The sequence below is a fragment of the Anguilla anguilla genome, chromosome 15 (genome assembly GCF_013347855.1).
Source record: "Anguilla anguilla isolate fAngAng1 chromosome 15, fAngAng1.pri, whole genome shotgun sequence".
Lineage (NCBI taxonomy): Eukaryota > Metazoa > Chordata > Actinopteri > Anguilliformes > Anguillidae > Anguilla > Anguilla anguilla.
This window is the reverse complement of record NC_049215.1, coordinates 27376259-27390764: the sequence shown is the minus strand read 5'-3', so window position 1 is coordinate 27390764 and position 14506 is coordinate 27376259.

Here is a 14506-nt window from a genome sequence, read left to right as displayed (position 1 = left end):
GATGTAACAATCGCTACCGGTAACGGAAAACGATGTAGTTCTAGGACATCGACTTAGAATTTGGAAAAAACATTCCAAAAAAACCTGCTCTTCAAAGTCAATGCCACATTATGCCAGGGAGATGATAAGAGGTGGCAGTTGTAACAACAGGAGAAAGGCAGGGGGAAGAGGCAGGCCCAAGACATACATAAATATTAAATTTGGCATACAGATAATGATAAAAAATTAGGAGTGAATTTATCATGACGGGGAGCCATGTTCAGGTACTGTTCTGTCATCAGAGATTAGCTGCAACTTCCAATAAGGACTGATAATAATCAATAGAATTGTCTCATCCCCCTCTCCCTAGAATCCATCATTGTTCCTGAATCAAAAATACATGCATGCACACAGGCACGAAGAAGCACATGTACCCTCACAACTTTACAAACCACATGGACGCCACAAGGAACGATTTCTGACAGCTCAGCTTCACACTGGTTTCAGATAATTAGCTGCACATGTTATAACCCCTCTCATTTCATTAAGGATACAGCAGACTAAACGAGCAGGTCCGTCACTACGGTGAAAGCTTGCCGTGCGAATAACGCTGGGGCAACATTTACGTGCAGAGTTCACGTTTCTGCAGTGCAACAACAAAGTGGAAGGAACATTATGTGTTAGCCAGAGAGGCTTATCTTGGACAAACATTCACGGACCTAATAAAAGTTGGACCCGTTTTGTCAGAAAGGCAATGTGCCGCACATAAGTTTTAACCGTATTCATCACTCAACAGCTATGTACCCTATGTACACTGGCAACGAGCCTGGCACACAAAGCACGGGACAAGTGTTTCTTTCATGTTTGTGTTATTTGCGCTGAAAAATAATTTTGACGTGGTGGTATGCCTTGTCCATCTGCTGTGGATCACATAACAAGGTCTTTCTCCAAAGAAAATAAAAAGAAGTTAGCAATTAAAACAGAAGAGCGGAGGCTGCTCAGGGAGTGTATTCAAAAGCAATGACAGCACGGTCACATTGGGGAGGATTCAAACGGGAACGGAGTGTGTGTGTTGGAGGACCACATACGGCAGCTGTGCCAGTGCAGACTGGAATGTGTACGGACAGTACATTCAGTAGCGCAAGGATGATCACACGGTCTTTTTGATGTGCTTGGGGAGTTGCACACAGCATGTATTCTTTGGTGTAAAGCCCAGTTCAGACCAAATATGTGAAAATTCTTTGCAACATTTCTGAAAGCTCGTCACCTGAAATTAGACAAGTTGTATCACCTGCAACGGTAAGTGCTGGCATCAGACGTTCTGAGACGGGTAGTTCACACTGCTGCAACTCCTCTCCGCAGCATTCTAAAACGGTTTTGTCACACTACAAATCTTTGGTCTCAAGATTGATCACAGTGTCATGATGGATGCCATTGAGTAGAACAAGGACCAAAATGAGCGGTGATATTCTAGGATCAATTGAGCTCACACTCTTCCTCCTGTCATTGCTGCCACTTGTTGAAGCTGGAGCATGATGGTGATGAGGATGGGGGACTGGATTCAGATAGCACATTTCATTTTATCCCTCGGCTTTTAAGGTTTACTGCGAAGGGGGAAAACTCACCTCCTGCCGCCAATGTACAACACCAGCCTGAGCGTGCTGAGCGAGTGCGAGAGAGAGAGTGAGAATGAGGGAGAGAGGGAACTGAGGGCATTCATGTGAACACAGGACAGCCGGCTCCTGACGCAGTGGGTGTCCTGAACATATTAAATTTTACTGAGGCCTAGAAAATGATGAGAAGGTGTTTTCATTTGTGAGAGAGTTAAGCTATTCACACGCTTCACAGCCAGCCATACATGCTCATACTGTACTAGACATGGAATCAGCACTATCACCTGTACAGCATTCCATCACATTTTGATGAGCAGGCCCATGGACCTCCTCCACAGTCCTCCCCAGGCACACAATACTTTATTAATTTGACGATGCCATGATGTCATGAAAGGCCTAAGTTGGTGTAAAAATCGGACGCATGCATGCATGTACAACCTATTCGTGCATTCGTAATACTGGCTAAGCCCTGTGTGACAAAAGGCATGTTTTGGCATTGAACTAAATCACTGAAACACACAATCAGTCAATTAAAATCAACAAACGGAATGAACGTCAGTTAATGGAGTTTGTGGCTTAAAATGAAGCAGCTGTGTTTTGGCTATAAATGTACCAGGCATGACAGGACAGAGTTGGGGTCATCCCTGTACTGGCTAGGGTACTTTAGCTAGGTGGGGGGGGGGGGGGATGGTAATACTAAAAAAAATAAATAATAAAAAAAAAACTATGCTGAATGGCCCCACGTGCATAGGGAACGGACGACAGCAGGTAGTTTCTCAAATCTGGACTGAATGGAAGTGACTTTTCCACCCAAAAGTGTTCCGTCAGCATAGGGCAGCCCCCATGCTGGCTCTCCTGGCAAGTGTCAACTGACTGAAAGTAAACAAGAGAGCTATTTTAGTGAAAGGGAAGGAGGGGGAAAACTTTCCGGGAGTTACACCGGTCCAGAGCCCCCCCCCCCCCCCCCCCCCCCAGCTAGGACTCTGGCTGTGTGACGGATAAAGGGCCCATTCAGGGGGTCTCACCTCGTTCTACGCATGCTCCCGAGGAGAGGAAAAAAATCCCCCCCCCCCCCCCCCCCCAAAAGGGGCCACTCAGGTCAAAGCAGAGCATTAAAGTCTCCAGCGTCCCCACATCTGGGACACACCAATGGAAGCTGGATGTTGAGAAATCCTTCCGTCCGGTCCTGATGCTATTAACTCAACATCCAGCATCCACTTGACTTGCCAAACATACAAAAAAAAAAATCCTGCACTTGAACTCAACCAAAAATGGTTCCTAGAAGTTTAACTAAACATTCTGCATCTTTATTATGTCTGTGACAAATTAGAACCAGGAGCATGACGTTCTGCCTGAAAATTCCTCATGTGAGGTATTATAGTTTGACGTCAGAGTGAGACAGGTGAGTATCTGGTATATGTATTATCCTGCACAGTACAAAATTCCAGTAGCTTGGAAGCAGACACAGACAGATGAGCATGAGCTCAGATGATGTATTATTTGACGCGTTAACATTTGTACATGGCAGAATCCACAATTTTCCATAGAAGGGGCTTCAAAGAGCACATTACCTGTCAAAATATAACAATAAGTCAATTTTCCAAGGGTAGAACGTGACTCAGAGAGTCCGTAAGGATTCCCTGAATAGAAAGTGAAAAAGACAGTGTAAACAGTGTGTTGTTGACAGTTTAAATGCATTGCTGTTAGTGTTTGCTGGCTGTTGGTGTTAATGTGCTTGCGTTGAAGATGGTGTCTTGCTATTTTGTGTGTGTGTGTGTGAGAGAGAGTGTGCGTGTGTGTGTGCGCATACTTTTAGTAATGTGTGTCCTTCTTTGTCAGTGTGTATGTGCTTTCAGATAGTGTGTCCCTCCTTGTCAGTGTGTGTCCCTCCTTGTTAGTGTGTATGTGCTTTCAGAGAGTGTGTCCTGGTTTCTCTATGCATCTGCAGGCTGTGTGGAAAGATTCTTCCACACACTGCTGTACAGGGTCACTGGGTTATGGAGGTGGGGGGGGAGTGGAATCGGCACGTGAGCGTAGAGGAGTGTGCTGTGAGCTGGACTTTGGGGAGAGAGGTGGGGAAGGGGTTCAGATAACAACACGTCTATCCAGCTGTAATCACACTGCTGAACGAGTGCCAAGTGGGTCAGACCCTCAAAATAACTGCATTAGTGAGTCGGTGGGTGGGGAATGGCGTGAGATTTTATTACCGTTAGATGGCGGGGGATAGAAGTTTATGAGGGGTAAAGAAGTGTGACTGTGTTTGGGCCGGAGGGACTGTGTTATTGTGTGCGAGAGGGAAATGCAGCTGTGTTATTGTGCACATGTGTGTTAGTCTACAGTCCTTTTCGTACCAGCTATAGTGGTGATAATACCAGCATTCAATTCAACCTGCTGCACTGGTTCAATTTCGTTCACGCCATGGACTCATTTGCATGAACACTATTGTTCCCACCAGCTAGGCTATCACTAGCGATGACACAACATCAATACTTTGCTCTTGCTTAGCAAACAATAGCCATCAATGACTGAAGTTTTTCCTTTCTCCCATTGTTAAGTACTAACTGTTTAACCATGGTGGATGCGGTGGTTTTGTTCATAAACACATGGTCGCATTTAAATTGTCTGTGCTATATGCATAATTTTAAAATCTGCAAAGTGTTCAGACAAAATGAACTTCAACGTGTTTGTCCATCAATTGAATTGTCTATTTATTTATTTTTTGCTGCCTATTACCAAGCATTTCCTCATTATCAATGCATCTTTGCATAAATACTGGTATGGCATGGTTCAAGTCCAGGTCAAGGCTATCCTATTCTTCATTTGATTTCCAGAGCTGCAGACGGCCAGGATGCGTGCACACAATATTCGCTGCGACAGCCTGTTTGTGAACGACGCAATCCAAAAACAAAGATTGACTGATTGATCAATTCAACATGTGGAATCCTACTAGAACATCCAAGACCCTTGTCAACAAGCGACGGCAAATATGCACAGATCAGCTATGTTGCCAAAATGCCCTGGGATGTCCAAAGCCCTTTATGGAGATCCTGGTTGTGTGTGGCGCCTGCATTACTGTGTATGGTGTTGGGGGGGTAGTCTGTGTGTATGCTGGCCAGATGGTGCCGTGTTCCTGTGATGTAGAGACAGAGCTTTGTTACTTGTGAGGGGAAGTTAACGCTGGGTGTTGGTAGAAGGTGGAGGTGAGCTCTTTGCTCTGTTTGTTTTTCTTGCCCTCAGGGAAAGCCCCCTGGTTTTTGGGGAAGTCTATTCATGAGTGTAAAAAAAGAAGTGTAAAACATGCTAATCTGGCCCTTTTGAGGCATATTGAGGAAATTGGAAATGTGTGGCCTATGTATGTATGTATGTAGAGAGAGAGAGAGAGAGATTGCATTTGAAGCTGGTGCTAGAGGAGATGGAGGGTTGAGGGGGATTAAATTGAACTCTAACGTGAAACTATGGGGATGAGCATTCCTCTGCACACCGCAGCTGTACCCACAGTGGAAACAGGGGGGAGGGGGAGGGGGTAGAAAGGAGGGAGGAAAATGTGGGGCAAAAAAAATAATTAAGGAAGGATGGGACAAACAAGAGAGTCTGATGAATGACTAGAGCTTGGGGGCATCACGTGTGCCTCCTGCATGCAGGTTTTCCTAATTCTGAGCATGAAAGGTCCTCACGACCATCTGCAGCCAATCTGTTCCACTCAGTATCAGGCCTGCTCCAGGGGTCACATGACTGTCTGCAGAGCTCACAAACACTGGAGCTGAGTCGGGTCAATTCAAGATCTCACGTTTGCTCTTTACGCTCTGATAGGCTGATCAAACGTTCTCTTTTTCCTGGATGTTTATTCTTTATAGGACCAAAAATATCCATCTAGGCAGGATTTATGAATTCCTACAAAAAAGTCCAGTTAGGCTTTGCTCCTTCCATAAACCGTATATAAATAAAATAGCCTTGTATTATGTTCATAACACCCATCCACCCTACCTTGTCCTCTTTTTGAAATCTGATTTAAGGTCACCCTGGCTTTGAGCTTCTCTCTGGCATTACATCTTAAGTGTCCAAGTAATTAACTCAAATTAATTATTTGTATTGGAGTATTACAAATTGGAGATTACCTGCATTGTAAGGCTGCATGGTGTTGTTTGCCTTGCCCAAGTCTGCTGCGAGATCTCTGGTATTTTATTTTTATGACAATATTCCACAGCATTATTGTTTCCATTCTACGTTTTGAAAAACAGGTTATTGTGCCAGTTTGTATAATACAACACACAACGGACATGAACAAGAGCAGTCCAGGACCCCTGGAGGAGCAAAATATTCATTGAAGTAGGGCAAATTCAACTGAATGGAACAAACTTGTCTAAAGAAAATAATGTGTTAATAAATTGCAGACATTTCATTTTATGAGCAGGAAACAAAGCTGTGCTTGTTTCCACCACTGCTTTTAATAAAATATAGTAATAAGTGTACTGTATAAGTAAAGCAATCTTATGCTAATCCTTTAGGAATGAGAATTCCAAGCTCAGTGAAGAAAGCATAGACCACAACTGCACTGTGCACTCAAATGGAACACCATACTAGTGTTCATTATTCAGTTTGAGGATGAAAGTTATTTTATTATATTTCCTTATTCTGAGCATATGCCCAAAACACACTGTTGGTAAAAGTGATTTTGAAACATGAATTCACAATTCTGCTCATGTCATTATGTAGGTGGCAGCAATCACATAGCTACTGTACCACGCAAGGCTATGTTGTAACTGGCTAACTGGTAAAGAGCAGCAAGCTCATTAGCATTGCTTGTTCCATAACTGCTGTTGTGGTTTTTGATGAATTCTTACAGCTGATTATATGCTAAGAATACCATCCATTGAGATACAATATACAAGAACTGGAGACAGCTTCCACTTACCGGTTGCATGGATTCTTATGGGAGCTGCACATTGGCGCATGAACAGTTCAAGGAGGCTGCCATGTTTGACTATGGGGCTTTGGCACCAGATGCACATGTGCTCTGGGTACCTATAGGTATAGGGATGAATGGGAGTGAATCAGCAAAAAAAAAAAAAAAAAAAAGGCTACTGAAGAGTTAATAAGTTTGGTGTCAGTATATTTTAGAATTTAAAGGTAATGTCCAAAATAGTATAATTTGGCCTGGGTAAATTCTTAGTTTTGAATGGGGGAATTAGCTTTTTGGCACCAGGGGCTTACTCAACTGCAATACCTCTGGTAACCACTGGAGTCTGCGAGCTTCAGGGGAAATGTCATTGAATGTCCCCTGATACCATTGCAGTATTCCAAGGATGTAGGTTTGGTTGTAAATTTGATAGTTTCTAGGGGTAGAAACATAGTCCCAGGTTGAGAAGCAGCAGACCAGGCGTGGCAGGTTAGCAGAAAACAGGCCAATCTCTTATTTGGTATGCTGAAATGCAGATCGCTGTATATACTCTCAAAGGAGTGCAACTGACATCAAAGCTAGGTTTTGGCCTGTCTTAGTGGAGCTAGGACAGAGGTTGAACTGTGTGACCGCAGTGATGCACAATGATACCAAGGCCTCTTGGATCGCTGCAGGGCAGTGGTGGAGTGCAGCTGAGTTTCAGAACTGCCAGGGGTTTCCCGAGGCGCCCTGGCGCTGATCCGAGCGAGCTGGGCCAGCGAGTGACCCATCTGCGGTCTGTCTCTCTCATGTCTGTGGTCGGGTCACGGCAAAAGCAGGCCATAAACACAGGACTGAAGCCCGCAGCTACAAGCCTGACTCACTCCACAGTGAGACCTCAGAAGAATCAGCTGCAAATCTATCTTTCTCTCTCGCTCACTCTTACTGTCTCTCTCTCTCTCTCTTCAAACTTTGAATTTCAACAGAATCCATATGTTTGGCCTCTCTGAATTCACACATAATGTGCATTGATAGCTCTATAAGTGGTTCAAAATGCAAAAAAAAAAAAAAAGTAGAGAACAATGACTGGAAAAATAAGAGATTTGCATTTTGCTATGCAATTTTCTCTCTCTAGCACAGAGAACTGTCACTCCTTCTCGGTCTCTCATTTTCCATCCAGGCGTAGATAAGATTAAGCTGCTGCTGGGATTTATTGTTTTGTTTTAATTTGACAGCAGTCTTCCAGGGCGCGATAGAACAGCATGTGTCTGAGATCCAGATCTATTTGATTAGCCTGCCGTCCAAGAGCAAACCGTGGAGGCAATTTATTAGTGTGTGAAGACATTGTGTGATATTATCTATTGTGTGTACCTGTATGTGCACAGGGTTGGAAATCTGTGAGTGTGTCCGTGTGTGTGTGTACATGTGTATCTGTGTGCATCTGTGTCTGTGTGTGCGCACGTGCATGTGCGCCTGTGTGTGTGTTGTTTTCCCCGTGGTGTGCACCTCCTGTTCTAACACACAGCACACACACAGACTTTTGAAACTGGGTTCCTTTCACCTTCACAAAACATAATTAAACCTAATAAAACTCTGACCTAGTTTTGGGAGTACATGGGTGCAGAACGGGGGCTGCCAGCCCTCCATGCCCCCCGCTCCGCACCCCGGCTCTCCCCAAACTGGCCTTCTTTGAGGATTAATGAGAGCAGCGTCCTGCTCAGGGGACAATGAGCAGTGTTTGCCCAGGAACCCATCACTGAGCAACTGCCATCCTCCCCAGAGGCAGACATAACCTGGGTCCAGGTCACAGCTCATTTACTTGCCAATTTTTGTTCATTTATATTGGGGCTGATCCCATAGGATGTTAAAAAAAAAAAAAAAAAAAAAAGGTTGATTCCCACACTTACGGAAATTCCCTCCTTGCAACATTAATGGCTGTAGTCTAATGAAAGGCAGTTTCTAACCCATGCTGTTGGAACAGCAGCATTGAGCGTCTGGCTGCACATCTGGAGCAGGCGCTGTACTGGGAACGGTTAGCTGCAATCGAGGGGTGTGGTTTGGACGAATGATCCGGCTTCAGATTGCAGCGTACACCTCCTCACTTTACGGTTGAAGAGTAGGCGCACGTCACCCAGATATCAGGCTCAAACTTTCCGGACGTGCTTTCCACGTTGTGTGGGCACGAGAGGGAAAACACCAATATTCCCGTAAGAACGGATGGGAATATTTTTCAAGCGCTCGCTCCATGACCGTCGGTCCCCCCACCTCCTGAGCACTGAACTGACTCACTCTTGCCATGCTGTGAGTGCGAGGTGGCAGAGAGATGTGTCTCCACATACGATATCTGCTGACCTACTAAATAACGTGGTGCGTCAAATGAGTCAGAGGTTTTGGTGTGGGACGTGAGGTTTTCCTGGCAATCGGCTGTTTGTATTGCGAGAGACTGAAACAGATTTTCAGGTCATTTGGATGAAAGGACCCCGGTGAAATCCAAGTGAAGCAGGGATTTTGTGTGTGTGTGTGTGTGTGTGTCTCAGGTCCTCAGATCTCATCTGCATATCGCCGGAGGCGTTTGCACAGGCAACCCGGACTGCCTGCGATTCACTGGAAATCAAACACCAAAGCAGCTGAAGTAACAATGAAAGAAGCAGAGGACTGAGAACCGGCTTTCCACATTGACACGGTGCTGCGCTATAGGTCTCTAGTGCCCTGTACACATGAGCAGCACAGAGCAGCACTGGAGCATGATGGTTAGGGAATCCGGTTTGGAACTCCAAGGCTGTGGGTTCGATTGCCAGCTGGGGTGCCGCTCCAGTACCCCTGAGCAAGGTGCTTAACCCTGAATTGCTTCAGTAAATTTCCAGCTGTTAAAATGGATTTTATATGGAAAAAAAAAAAAGAATGCAATTGTGTAGGTTTCTCCGGAATAAGAGCATCTGCTAAATGCCTTAACTGTAAACGTAAACATGCATTGAGCAGTCCTGGATTGTTAATTGTCTGCTTCTACCCAACGAGTCTAGTGCACAGCCCTACGCCGGAGCCAGGGCCAGATTCTTAATGGGATTCACCAGGCTGCTCCAGGCTCTACGTTCGCAGTCTGAAAAGAAACATCAGCTACACTGGTTAAAGTGAAAAGCAGGAGCTGGTTTAATAATCACCTCACTGGCAGTGGACCCAGCAGTTTAAAGCTGATGGATCACAGAGGGGAGGGTTTTCCCTAGAGCCCAGAGCAGAATGCTTTTCTTCCAGAAGCAGTGGCATATTCACAGAAGTGGTGGGGGGAGCCAGTTGAGCTGGTCCTTCTGAGCACAAAAACAGCACCCTTATAAGGATACCCTCCCTGCTAGGCTGTGGTATTGCAAACACCATAAAAGCCATGATGACCATCATCACTGCAATCAGACTGATTAAAAATAAATAAATATATAAACAAATAAATAAATAAATAAATCATAGAAACCTTGTTATTGTTATGGAAAAATAGTAGGTACTAAAGGTCTTTAGTAGGATTTCATTGTACAAGTATAATAAGTTTGTTCAGCAAATTGTTTAGTAATGAATTGCAGCCCAAATGTCTAAATATCAAAAAGTTTTAAGTCAATTTAAAAAAAAAAAAAAGAGGCAGGGCATGATAACAAGCCATATTAACAAAGGCGGTACTGAACCAAGAAAGGAAAGGTCAGTAGGGCAGGTCAGTAGGTCAGCCTCTGCAAGCCCACCTGCAGTTCCAGTCACCACGCTCAGGTAAGCCGAGGCATCCCAGGGGGCTGCTGGGAGGACGAGGTTCCGCATGGCTGAGCCTGACAGGAGGTGTCGGGCGTGCCAGGGATCGCTTGACCGGCCCTGGAGTGGGAGTGATGAGGAAGCCTTGTGTTTTCTCCTGCTCCTTGGTGCTCAGGCTTGTTAAGAGATATTACCTTGCCAAGGTGCCTGTCTCTGGTGCTCAGCGATAGAAAAAGGAGGGGGTGGGCAGTGGGTGGGCAGGGGGGGCTTTCCTGGAAAAGAAAGCAGAATGCCAACTCCGTGTCAATGATTTCTGACCCGAGACATCTTTGTTTGGAGGAGAGCAGCCGCCATCAGTCAGAGGATGTTATTTGTAAATGAAGACCACATTTGGAAGCAGAAGCCTTGTTCCTGCAGGTTTAAATATGGCCTTGGCCGTGACCTATTCGAGCCTGTCATTAAAAGTAAACACAGACTCAAGTCCGTGGTGATTGAGTATGCACTCACCATATGCGCTCATGTCAGACCGGGCTTAGGGAACACATATGCTGGAGTTTGAAGGACAAATGCTGGCAGGTTTTGTGCATTAGGGGAAAGTGGATCAATAAACTTCATCACAATCCCATGTCTGTTGTCACCTTCCCAGGTTTTACTGCCTGAACGATTATGAAAGACAATAAATCTAACTGGACAGTCATATACTCACAGAACAGCACCGCTGAGCTGTTGAAGGACTGTCCCACTCCTAACTACCTGTATATCTCCCCTTTGAATTCATGCCTTCGTGTGTAAATATTGCGAAACCTTTGCCTGTGGAGTGGGAACCACACAGAGGTCTATTTCTTTGAGGGCAGTGAGTTCCAGAGGTGCTGTATATTACATGCAGATGACACATGCAGACCGGTTGGCGTACATTGCATCAGGGGAGATTGAGCCACCATAGACTATAAGGAGGAGGCCAGTGCAGGTTTCCCCTAATAATCCTTTGTGTGTATGCATGGCAATGCATTCTCAGTGTACATAATCACAAAACAAACTTGTTCACCCTAATGAGAATATATATATATATATATATATACACACACAGTATATATACTTTTTGTATTGTAATGACATACTAACAACATAATGAATTACTAGTTACATAACAAAACCCATTGCTGAAATGATATAGGGCTAAGGGCAGCACAAATTTGCACACCACATGCCACTGTTTCTTTCAACAACAACAAAAAAAGTTTCTTCTCAAGACTGAATTCTTAGTATTAGTATCAGGTACAGCTATCAGGCAACTCCAGAAACCATTGCTTAGACCAGGTCTGCCCAACCCTTGTGGACACAAATGGACATAATGTAAAGATGCTAAAAGTTGAGTAAGTCACTGTGAATAAGCGCATCTGCTAAATGGCAGTAATGCAATATAATGATGGTATGAACCCTGTTATAGCCTCTGGATGGAAGGTCTCTCAGATCCACAAGGCCTTTGAAGGCCAGGGAAGGCTGTGCTGATCTGCTGTGTATATTGGGTTTTACTCTACTGAAAGTAATGCGGTGCTTTATTGACACTGGAATGAACAGACAGGTGACGATGACTAATGCATGTGCTCGTGCACCTGCATGCCATTACTGCTGCCTTAAAATGCATTTCAGATGGTTAAGCATGTCCAGTCCTACCTCTTTGAAAGTGTTCCACAATAACAGTGTCTTTCAGACAGATTTATTAAGCACTGGTAGACCCCCACTCAGACACACAGACTTGTTCTCTCGCAGCTAGCAGCTCAGCATTTTGGCTAAAAGGGTCATCGTTACAAGGATCTCGGTGCCCCAGACTCCCGCCCCCCATTCCCAATGGGGTTGAGGCCTTGCTAAGGTTGGGAAAGCTCCAACTCCATATTTGTGACGACCGTGTATGTAACTCAATCGTATTCCCAATCAAAGTTCCAACCACCAGGCTTGATTATACAGCATAACCACTCCAGGAACTATGGCTCTACTGTGAGCAGAGTACAGAGAGTCCAAGCAATTGGGGCAGAAAGCATTTGTGTTGGGGCCAGAGGCAAGGTGCCTGTAATGTAGAGCTGGCAATAGATGCACAGAATTTTTCTGCGCTGTATTTATATGTATCATACATAATTACCAGCTAGATGAACATGTATATGCAGCTGATTATAACATTTATACTGGCTTTACAGCATGTAAATATTTTACCAAAAATTATATGCTGTAACTGTGACCAACAGGCTTTCAAAATTGCCTAAATACCGCAAAAATTTAAAAAGTAAACTATATAAAAATGTATATTGTGCTTTTCAATTTGATATGCAAAATATCGGTAAGAAATTATGTCATCAATACCTTTAGATTCAAAAGTACAGGCCGCGTTGGATTCAACACCTCATGACTGTAAAGTGTATGGGGGGTTCAGAGCCTTCTAATTCAACAGCAGCTCAATTTCATGTTGCGCTCAGTAGCCTCCTTTCAAAACACTAGCAGTAATCTTCGGTTTAGGGCCCTTTCATTCAGATAGAGATTTTATTTCAGTGTGATGTAATTCATTTTCTTTGAAGGTGTAGGCACAGACTGTGCTGGGTGCCCTGCTATTTCAATGAGTGAAAAGTCAGATTCATTCAAAGACTGAAGTTATATTGATCGATATTACAGTGGCCATGCAGCAGTGGTTTGCCATTATGGACCAGGGGGCAGGGCCCATTGTAGACCAGATGGGGGCGGAGGGCCTCAAACAGCTGGGCCTGTAGCTGATCACCTGCTTCACCTATGCCCAGAACCAGCTGGTCATATCATACAAAGAGTACTGTCCAACAACACTCATCCAATGAATTCTCTTGCATGCCAGTAACTCTTACAAATCATAGGTCACACAGTACAACAGGAGAGGTAATGACTGCCATGCTTAAAGACAACCCCCCCCCCCAAACAATTTGTCAGCCTGCGTCGATGCAGAGTCATGACGCAACCACTTTTCTACATATAATAGATTAAAGTTTTGTACGCATTGAATTACCAATGTCAAAGAAAAACGTAATTTCCGCCCCACTAAATGATGTCATATTGACCTCCATGACCGACCTTGATTAGACGTCTAACTGACGTCAAAACGTTTGTCAGGAAATCTCGCCCTCATAACTGCTGGTAGCCTGCGGCTGCTGTTGGACATGTCCTTCTACAGCAGAGGTGAGCAATGAGGCCCGTATCCGTTTCTGGACTTCCTGCCAGCTTGTGGCCTTAATGACTTAATCAGCCCTAACATTTACACCATCTGACATTTCAGCTACATTTCTTGATAAGCACATGAATGGCAGCCAAAGACTGTTCTTGCGTCCCGATATGAATCTAATCAATGAATGAACCAGTGCTGGTATGTGCAGCCAATTAGCTCATTTAGCCAGGGCAACTGGGGGAAACAAACCTACACACACATACACACACACACACAGAGGCCCTCCAGGACCGCAATTGCCCACCCCTGATCTACAGCAACTGAGCCATTCAGAAGCCCCTTGCCCCAGTGCCTTTCTGAACCTCACAGTACTCCTTTTTTTCTTTTTATTCTCACACACGTGCATGCACTAGCTCACACACATACGCGCTCCGTCAAAGACCCTTTCTGGCTCAATGGAAACTGCTGAATTGACATGAGGAAAGGATTTGTGCAAGCACCGTCTGCCTCTACCTTTTAAAGCTCAGACAAAGCTATCTGCGCACGTGAGATGCTTGTAAGGGAAGAGCAGTAAATGGCCATAAAGAACAGGAAGGAATCGTCCCACTCTCATCCTCATTTCGTTTTTTCCTCCTGACGAGCGGCGCAGGCTGCATTATCTCTCTGCTCGCAATCGGGCGCGGTGCGGAGGCAGAGAGCAGCCGAAGGAACAGTTATTAAGCGATGCACCAGTAGTCGCATCGCGAACACACCGAGAGACCAGCTGTTACACTCCGGGGGGACGCAGGGGCGGAGGACACCGATGCCACGGCACTTCCTGTGGTTGCCGTAGCAGCACGCTGCCTTCCACGAGGAGGAGGCTCGATAAAGCCGTCACAGTGGAAAGCCAATGCGTCCGACGAATGGACGGGCGGGCTGGAGGATCCGGAGAGGACCCATCTCTCACAGCTGCTCCTGGAAAGCCGATCTCTCCCACCTCTTCCTCTTCTGCTCGTGTCATCAAGTCTGAGATCCGCCAGGCTTCCTCCCTCATGGGGGAAGGCGCAGCCACCCCCACCCCACCCCACCCCAAACCAAACCACCCATACCCCCTCATCTCAACCCCCGCCCGCCCGGCTGCCTGCGTCACGCAGGAGC